We start from the raw sequence: 8,932 nt of genomic DNA on the forward strand, positions 1-8,932 counted from the left end.
CGCCCTCTTATACACAAAGGATAGGGAAGCAGAGAGGGAAATCAGAGAAGCTTCACCATTCACGATAGCCACAAACAGCATAAAATATCTTGGGGTAAATCTAACCAAGGAAGTGAAAGATCTATTTGACAAGAACTTTAAGGCATTGAAGAAAGAAATTGAAGAGAATACCAAAAAATGGATGGACCTCCCTTGCTCTTGGATTGGGAGGATCAACATAGTAAAAATGGCAATTCTACCAAAGGCAATTTATAGATTCAATGCAATCCCCATCAAGATCCCATCAAAATTCTTCACAGATCTGGAGAGGACAATAATCAACTTTATATGGAAAAACAAGATACCCAGGATAGCCAAAACAATCCTATACAATAAAGGATCTTCTGGGGGCATTACCATCCCTGACTTCAAACTCTATTACAGAGCTACAGTAATGAAAACAGTGTGGTACTGGCATAAAAACAGAGAAGTCGACCAATGGAATCGTATAGAAGACCCAGATTTTATCCCACAAACCTATGAACACCTCATTTTCGATAAAGGAGCTAAACGTATACAATGGAAGAAAGAAAGCATCTTCAACAAATGGTGCTGGCACAACTGGATGTCAGCTTGTAGAAGAATGAAAATAGACCCATATCTATCACCGTGCACAAAACTCAAGTCTAAATGGATTAAAGACCTCAATATCAGCCTGAACACACTGAACCTAATAGAAGAGAAAGTGGGAAATACCCTACAACAGATGGGCACAGGAGATCGCTTCCTATGTATAACCCCAGAAGCACAGACATTAAGGGCAACATTGAATAAATGGGCCCTCTTAAACTGAGAAGCTTCTGTAAAGCAAAGGACATTGTCACTAAGACACAAAGGCAACCTACTGACTGGGAGAAGATCTTCACCAACCCCACAACAGACAAAGGTCTGATCTCCAAAATATATAGAGAACTCAAGAAACTAGACTTTAAAATGCTAATTAACCCAATTAAAAAATGGGGCACTGATCTGAACAGAGAATTCTCAACAGAAGAAGTTCAAATGGCCAAAAGACACTTAAGGTCGTGCTCAACTTCCTTAGCAATCCGGGAAATGCAAATCAAAACAACTTTGAGATATCATCTTACACCTGTCAGAATGGCTAAAGTTAAAAACACCAAGGATCACCTTTGCTGGAGAGGCTGTGGAGGAACGGGTACCCTCATCCATTGCTGGTGGGAATGCAATCTTGTGCAACCACTGTGGAAGTCAGTGTTTCGGTTTCTCAGGAAATTCGGGATCAACTTACCCCTGGACCCAGCAATACCACTCCTGGGAATATACCCAAGAGATGCTCTATCATATGACAAAAGCATTTGTTCAACTATGTTCATAGCAGTATTATTTGTAATAGCCAGAACCTGGAAACAACCTAGATGCCCTTCAATGGAAGAATGGATGAAGAAAGTATGGAATATATACACGCTAGAGTACTACTCAGCGGTAAAAAACAATGACTTCTCGAATTTTGCATGCAAATGGATGGAAATAGAAAACACTATCCTGAGTGAGGTATCCCAGACCCAAAAAGATGAACATGGGATGTACTCACTCATAATTGGTTTCTAGCCATAAATAAGGGTCACGGAGTCTACAATAGGTGAATCTAAAGAAGCTAAGTAAGAAGGTGAACCCAAGGAAAAACATATAGTTATCCTCTTTGCTAAGGGAAGTAGACAACATTGCCGGGGAGAAAATTGGGATCTTGGGGGTGGGGTGGAATGGGGGTAAGGGGAGATGGGGAGAGAAAAGGTAGAAGGGAAGGAGGGGAGACTTGGGGAAACAGGAGAATTGGGATAAAGGAAAGGTAGATAGGGGAGTACGGAACCACAATTCTTAGTTAAGGGAGCCACTTTAGGGTGGGCAAGAGACTTGACCCTAGAGGGGCTCCCAAGTGCCCAAGATGAGGTTCCCAGTTAGTTCCTTGAGCAGCTGAGGATTGGGAACCTGAAATGACCCTATCCTAGAGCAATACTGATGAATATCTTGCATATCATCATAGAACCTTCATTTGGTGATGGATAGAGATAGAGACAGAGACCCACACAGGAGCACTGGACTGAGCTCCCAAGGTCCCAATGAGGAGCAGAAGGAGGGAGAACATGAGCAAAGAAGTCGGGACCACGAGGCGTGCACCCACCCACTGAGACAGTGGAGCTGATCTATTGGGAGCTCACCAAGGCCAGCTGGACTGTGACCGAAAAAGCATGGGATAAAACCGGACTCTCTGAACATGGCGAACAATGAGGGCTGATGAGACGCCAAGGACAATGGCACGGGGTTTTGATCCTACTTAATGTGCTGGCTTTGTGGGAGCCTAGCCAGTTTGGATGTTCACCTTCCTAGATATGGACGGAGGGGGGAGGACCTAGGACTTACCACAGGGCAGGGAACCCTGACTGCTCTTTGGACTGGATAGGGAGGGGGAGAGGAGTGGGGGGAGGGGAAGAAGGGTGGGAGGAGGGGGAGAAGGGTGGGAGGAGGGGGAGGGAAATGGGAGGCTGGGAGGAGGTGGAAACTTGTTTTTTGTTTATGTTTTTTTTTCTTCTTTTCTCAATAAAAAAAAATTCAAAAGCATATGTTTAAGGGTCTCAAGACTGCAACAAAACACCATCACTCATGATCCTAATTAAAGAAAGTAGCTAACTGAGCTAATGAATTCAGAGATTTGAGTCCGTGATGGTAGAACAAAGGCATGATGGCAGGTACAGGTGAGAGCTCACATCTTGATACCCAAGAAGTGGGAAGAAAGTGAACTTGAGATTGTGAGAGGCATTTAGACTAACCTTGGCACCAGTGATGTACTGTGGCCAAAAAATCCACACAGCTTAGTCCTTTCCAAGCAGCAACAACCTGGAAAGCTAGTATTAAAATGACAGAGATTTATATGGGGCATCTTAGCCAAAGAGTATCAGCATGAGAATGAGATGCTGAGAGTCTATGGAGAAGTTGTGCCGGCAGAGAGAGTGGCTGATGACAGAGGAGGAGAAATGAGGCTCTAGGAGACAATCCCCAGAGGATGCAAGATGGTGGGCGTCAGTCATGCACAGTCTTCAGGAACCTCCAGGGAATCAACTGGGAATCACTAGGTGACAGATCTCAGAATATGCATTTTATTATATACAGGATTACATACAACACATATATAATAATATATTATATGATATATAATTGTATGTAATATATGACACATAATCATACATACATACATATATATAAATGTTCAGTAGCCAAATATAATTGGGAAGTCTCCAAAACAGAATGAGATGTCTACAGCATGTCCCAGGAATTAGCATAGTTTGGCACACTCTGCCATTCAAAATTGTGAGAGGTTGTGCAAAAGAGACAGTGATTTGCCTTAAAAGAAAAATAGTTGAACTTTGGTTACCGTTTCCTCTTGGGTGTTAAAGCTACACCAGGGCTAAAATTAAACCTTAACTTCTTTAAGATCAAGACTACTTGGAGATATTTTTCTCAGGGCTCAATTGGTCTTCCAGGAACCTCTAGTTCTTTCAGCCTTTCTTCTACAAGCTGACCCATCTGTGTGGAAATAAGACAAAGGCCTTGCTAGATCATGGCTTTGCTTGGGATCACTGAGGGAAAAGCTCCTCTACCTTGAATGTCATTTCTGTAGAATGGACATAGGTTAGAGTCTCCCTAGTAAGGACTTGACGACCTCCCTGAGCTAAGGGGCAGGTGGCTTAACAGTGCTACAGGATACTTTGTGAGATGCTCCATGCTTCTCTAGGAGTTAGTTGACCTTGGAGGGCCACCCCTTTTTTAACCTCTCTGCCCACAGTAGTCTAGGCTTGCCAGTATCCTCACTGAGAACCCAGGACAACACTTTTATCTGTCTGGCATTTTTAAAATTATTGCTAATTGATGTTTGAGTGAATATTTGTCTTTGCACCAAAGGGCATTAAATCTATGGAACCGGAACCACAGAGGGCTGTGAACCATCACATAGGTCCTCTGAACTGGACCTTGGTCCTCTGTAAGAGAAACAACACTCTTGACTGCACAGCTGAGTCTCCAGGCAAGTCTGTTCACCCAGGTAATATTTACACAGAGCTTGGACAAACGCTAATACTTTTGAATATACACTGACTGGACTAAAATTTTATTCCTTTAAGGCAGGACTTGAAAAACTTACCACAGCAGATCAATACTTTTAGAGAACCCCAATGCCTTCAGTGTACTGAACTGTGATCTTTCAAAGTTAATATCACGAATGCTATATCGACACCTCACCTTTCATATTCAGCTAATGCCTCACACAGATCTTCCTAGCTTGGGACTTCCCAGCTTTCTTCCTGATGCTGGGAAATACCCCACCATCTTATCTTTACACACAAATCCTCCTCTGCTAAAGATATTTCTGTCCTTACACCTTTTTATCGTTATCTTTTTCCTATGTCCTATTTCCTTTTCATTTCACATCCTCCCTTACATGATGAAATGTGATAAAATTAGCTAGTTAATTTAAAAAGAAAGCTTAATCCTAACAGCATACATAGCAGAAAGAAATAAATTAATGTTACTAGAATATATAATGTGAAATTGCAAAGCTTTGGATGTTTCCCAGCAGACCTCAATGTAGACAAAAGTCAGCTAGCAATGTATGCTGCCTTGGACCATCCGGGAAATGTTCCCACATAGACATGCTTGTGGTCTACATTGAATGTAAACAGCGGGTGGAGAGAAGCAGCAGAAACACAGGAAAACACCATTGGGTGACATCCCTGATAACATGTCATCTGAAGTTAAGGGCTGAGAAGTTTTAATCAGATGGTCCCCTCGGTCCTCCAGATGGATGAGCAGCCCATGAACTGTTTCTATTACAGACATCATTATATCTTGAGGTAAACAATAGCCCCCTATTCTGGAGACAATATGACTGTTGGTAAAGTTGTTGTCTCTTTGGCCTTTTGACTCTGGTTTTCAGCAGCTGAAGATCACAGGACAAGGATCCTAGGATCCCTACAGAGCAACAGTAAGGGACAAATGATGGGGAAATTCAAAGACAAAACTTGTTTGACGTGCCTCAACCAGAGACGAGAATCCACAAAAGAAACAAGAAAGAAAATGCAAATACAGTCTAAAATATAAAAGCTCACAAAGGTGCTCACCAGCATCAGGATGGTGTGGGCAGCTCTGGTCTCGGCGTGGCCTCTGTGGTCCTGATTGCGGGTGTGAATATGCCGCAGTCTCTGGCGGTGTCTGTGCAGGAGAAGCACCATGGAGACACTGGTCCAGACCATGATGCTGATGAACACAGCATCATGGGCATACCAAATAGAGATCATATCTATGTCAAAACCAGATGTGGAGCAGAACCACTTGCTTTTACTGTCAGTGTCGTTGCCTGTGCTCTGTGGACCATGGACTCTGGTTGAAATGTAGACATTACTCAAGGCACCAAAGAACCAACAACTGTAACAAGAATAACTCAGGGCATTAGGGGCCCTTCCTTGGAGCATCACCCTAACCCAGTTACCAGGGACAAGAGTGACAAACTGATAGGTGCTCAGGATGCTGGTGGAGCACATGTTTGTGCTTCGAGCCACCAGGCAAACGAAGAACTCAGTTTTACATTTGAGATCAGTTGGAGGCATCCTTGGAACGAAAATAGCCATATCGTTTGTAAAACCAGTGGCGAGGAGAATGAAGACGTTGGCCACAGCCAAATTGGTGAGAATGACCTGTGTGGGCTTCAGGCGGTGGACAGTGAAGATAGAGAAAAAATTATGGACAAAGAGAAGGATGTTGGCCACACACCCAATCCCAACCAGGCAAAGCAAGAGGATCTGAAGAGCCACTCCCTCTGTGGTTTTCAGGGCTTTATTCTGAAATGCCATGGAGAGGGTTCCAGGGAAGACAGGAGTGATGACCAGCAGCAACTGAGCTGTCCTCAAAGCTCTTCTCAGTTGTCTGAGCTTTCCAGTTGGAGTCTTTTCCTCCTTTCGAGGAGAGAGATGCTGCTGAATCACACACTCTACAAGAGCTTTGCCTGGACAACACTGCTTTGACATTAACTCCGAATACTATTTTGTACTTTGTAGCTTGAGGCTTCTCATCCTGCCTGTTCCCTCAGCCACTTTTAAAATAACTACTCAGAGGTTTAATATTAATTAGATTTGTCTGACTAAGGCTTATTTCTGGATAGCTCTTACACTGAAATTAACCACTTTTGTTAGTGTATATTTTATTACGAGGCTCGTGGCTTGTTACCTCACATCTTGGCTTTTCCAGCATCTTCCTGCATCTCCGACTCTGCCTTCTTTCTCCCTGAATCAGTTTGGATTTCCTGCCTAGCTATATTCTGCCCTGCCATAGGCCAAAGCAGCTTCTTTAATAATCAATGGTAACACACACACACACACACACACACACACACACACACACTCACAGCCTACAAAGGGACATCCCGCTCAAGTATTTGATAGATTTTCTCTTGCCTCATGATGGGAGTGCATGTGTGATAAAGCTCGGTCTCCATTGTTCAACAGCATGACAGGTATTTTGACACAGCATGGGCCTTGCGTAGGGACACGCGGCCAGGGAGAGACTGAAACACACGGCAGCATGCTCAGACTCACTGCTTCCCGCTCATCCTAGCAGTGTGTTAAGAAGTGCCAATTTTGGGTTGTAGAGATGACTTCTGCAGAGGACGTGGCTCCTCACAAACATCTATCACATCTCTTCCCCAAATCTCATGCCCTCTATGGATTGTGTGACGCTGTCCTAATGTGGGGCCAGACTTACATGGAGTTGAAACATGTATGCGAACAAAGTAAAATACATGCATCGTCAAAAATACAGGAGTGCAAATTTATCATTTATAAAATCCTGTAGCTGAAACAAGCACCAAAAATAGAGCATTAACTTTAAAAATTACACATGTCATCAAAGTGAATAGAATAAAAATATTACAAAATATCACCAGTGTTCTGATCTCACAGATGAATCTCAACTAACATGTATAGTGTATTTGTGGAGAAAACATCCCCACAGAACAATGAATTTTATTTATTCATATGTTTCTCTATCTTAACTATTTTACTAAGAAATCCATTGCTGGAGGTGCTGCTGAGTGAGTCATTCCCAGCTTCTTCCAGCCGCATCCAAAAGCATTCATACCCTCACAATTAAATCATTTCCACACACAGGGTATTGCGAAGCTCAGTTTTCAAAAGCTTGTGTTTAGTGCACAGCTGACTTCACATTCTGTTTTCCATAGGGACAACCCACTTCCACCCATCAGCTAAAACTCTGGTATCCGACATAAAGATGTCACATGAAATGTCAATTTCTTCTGGGTGCTAATCTGTGTAAGGGATATTTCCTTGGAATAAAGACATCATTTTCATAATGAGGTAAACAATAGAGACAGGAAATACTAACCTCATGGCTAATACTGGCTTTAGTATTAGCAGCAGGGAGAGGAGAACTGGAAGTGGAAATCTAAAATGGCAAGAACAGCACCTTCTCAGTGACGGTGAGGAAGGAGATGCTCTCAGGGATGAAGGCCAGCTCCTGAACAGTTACTGCAGAAACAACTCTGACCTCCTCCCCCTTCGCAGACCTGCCATGTGAGTCTTTTCCTGAGTCAGGTGCAAGCGAATGCTTACCTGCCCGTGTTTTCCATAAATGTACAGGTCACAGAATGAGCCCAGGATACCAGAGCCTATAAAGGACAGTGTATCTGGACACAATCCCCCAAAGGGTCCATTTACTGTGTCATCTGGGGTGTCAGTAACTGTGTCTTCATTGGGACTTTGGGATACCTCTAATAGAGGAAAAAACATTTATCCCCAGAGCAAGTCTCCATTTTTCTTTCTTCTGGTTGTCAATGATGATGTCTAGGAGTTTGTTAGATGTTAATTACTAGCTGAGCAGAAAGTAGAAGAAGTTTTCAGTGTTTCCTCTGGGAGAATCTAAGTTTCGATTGGTCTTAGAGGTAAGTGCATTGGTCTTATAGATCAAGGCATTTGCTGGATATATTTCCAGGAAGTATACTGCATAGTACTTTTGTTCTTCAATAAATTTATTTACTTTTTACTTATCTATTTATTTATTTTTTATTTTACATCTAAGCCACAGTTTCCCCTCCCTCCTCGCCTCCCAGTCCCTCTAACCTCTCCCTTTTGTTCTCCCTGCCCCAAATCCACTCCTCCTCCATTTCTGTTCAGGAAAGGGCAGGTCTCCAGTAAGTATCAACAAAACGTGGCCTATCAAGTTTCAGAAAGACTAAGCACCTCCCCATGAATTAAGGCTGGCCAAGGTGACCCAATATGAGGAGTGAGTAGGGGTACCAAACACCAGTAAAAGGGTCAGAGACAGGCCCTGTTCCCACTGTGAACGAGTCCCACCGGAGGACCAAGCTACACAACTGTAACATACGTGTGAAGTACCCAAGTCAGTTCCCATGCAGGCTCCTGGGTGGTCAGTTCAATCTCTGTGAGCCCCTGTGAGCTCTCGTTAGTTGATTCTGTGAGCTTTCTTGTGGTGTCCTTAACCCTTCTAAAGCTTCCTACAATTCTCTCTCCCTTTCTTCTGCAGGATTTCCTGAACTCTGCCTGATGTTCACCTGTGGATCTGCGTCTGTTTCCATCAGTTGCTGGATGAAGCCTGCCTGATGACAATTGTGCCAGGCACCATCTGGGCACAGGAGACGGCCAGTTCAGGCTACGTGACTGCTATTGCTAGGAGTCTTCTACTCCTTGTAGAATCCGTGGAGTTTCCCTCGCACCATGTTTATACCTGAAAATTATGGTGATAGAAAGTTGTTCAGAAAGACCTTGCTGTGTGATCCAGAATCTGGTATTTTCCCTGTGTGAACCACAGCATTGTAGTTTGACAGATGTGGCAACTTGAAGCCACTGCTTCCTCC

General features: G+C 43.4%; 1 pseudogene; it reads right to left on the minus strand.

Annotated features, from left to right (window-relative positions):
• Positions 1–4,980: 4,980 nt before the first annotated feature.
• LOC121449533 lies at positions 4,981–5,927 on the minus strand (annotated as a pseudogene).
• Positions 5,928–8,932: the final 3,005 nt, after the last annotated feature.

This window comes from Microtus oregoni, unplaced genomic scaffold (genome assembly GCF_018167655.1).
Source record: "Microtus oregoni isolate MIOR12 unplaced genomic scaffold, Mior012 000006F_ref0000085, whole genome shotgun sequence".
NCBI lineage: Eukaryota > Metazoa > Chordata > Mammalia > Rodentia > Cricetidae > Microtus > Microtus oregoni.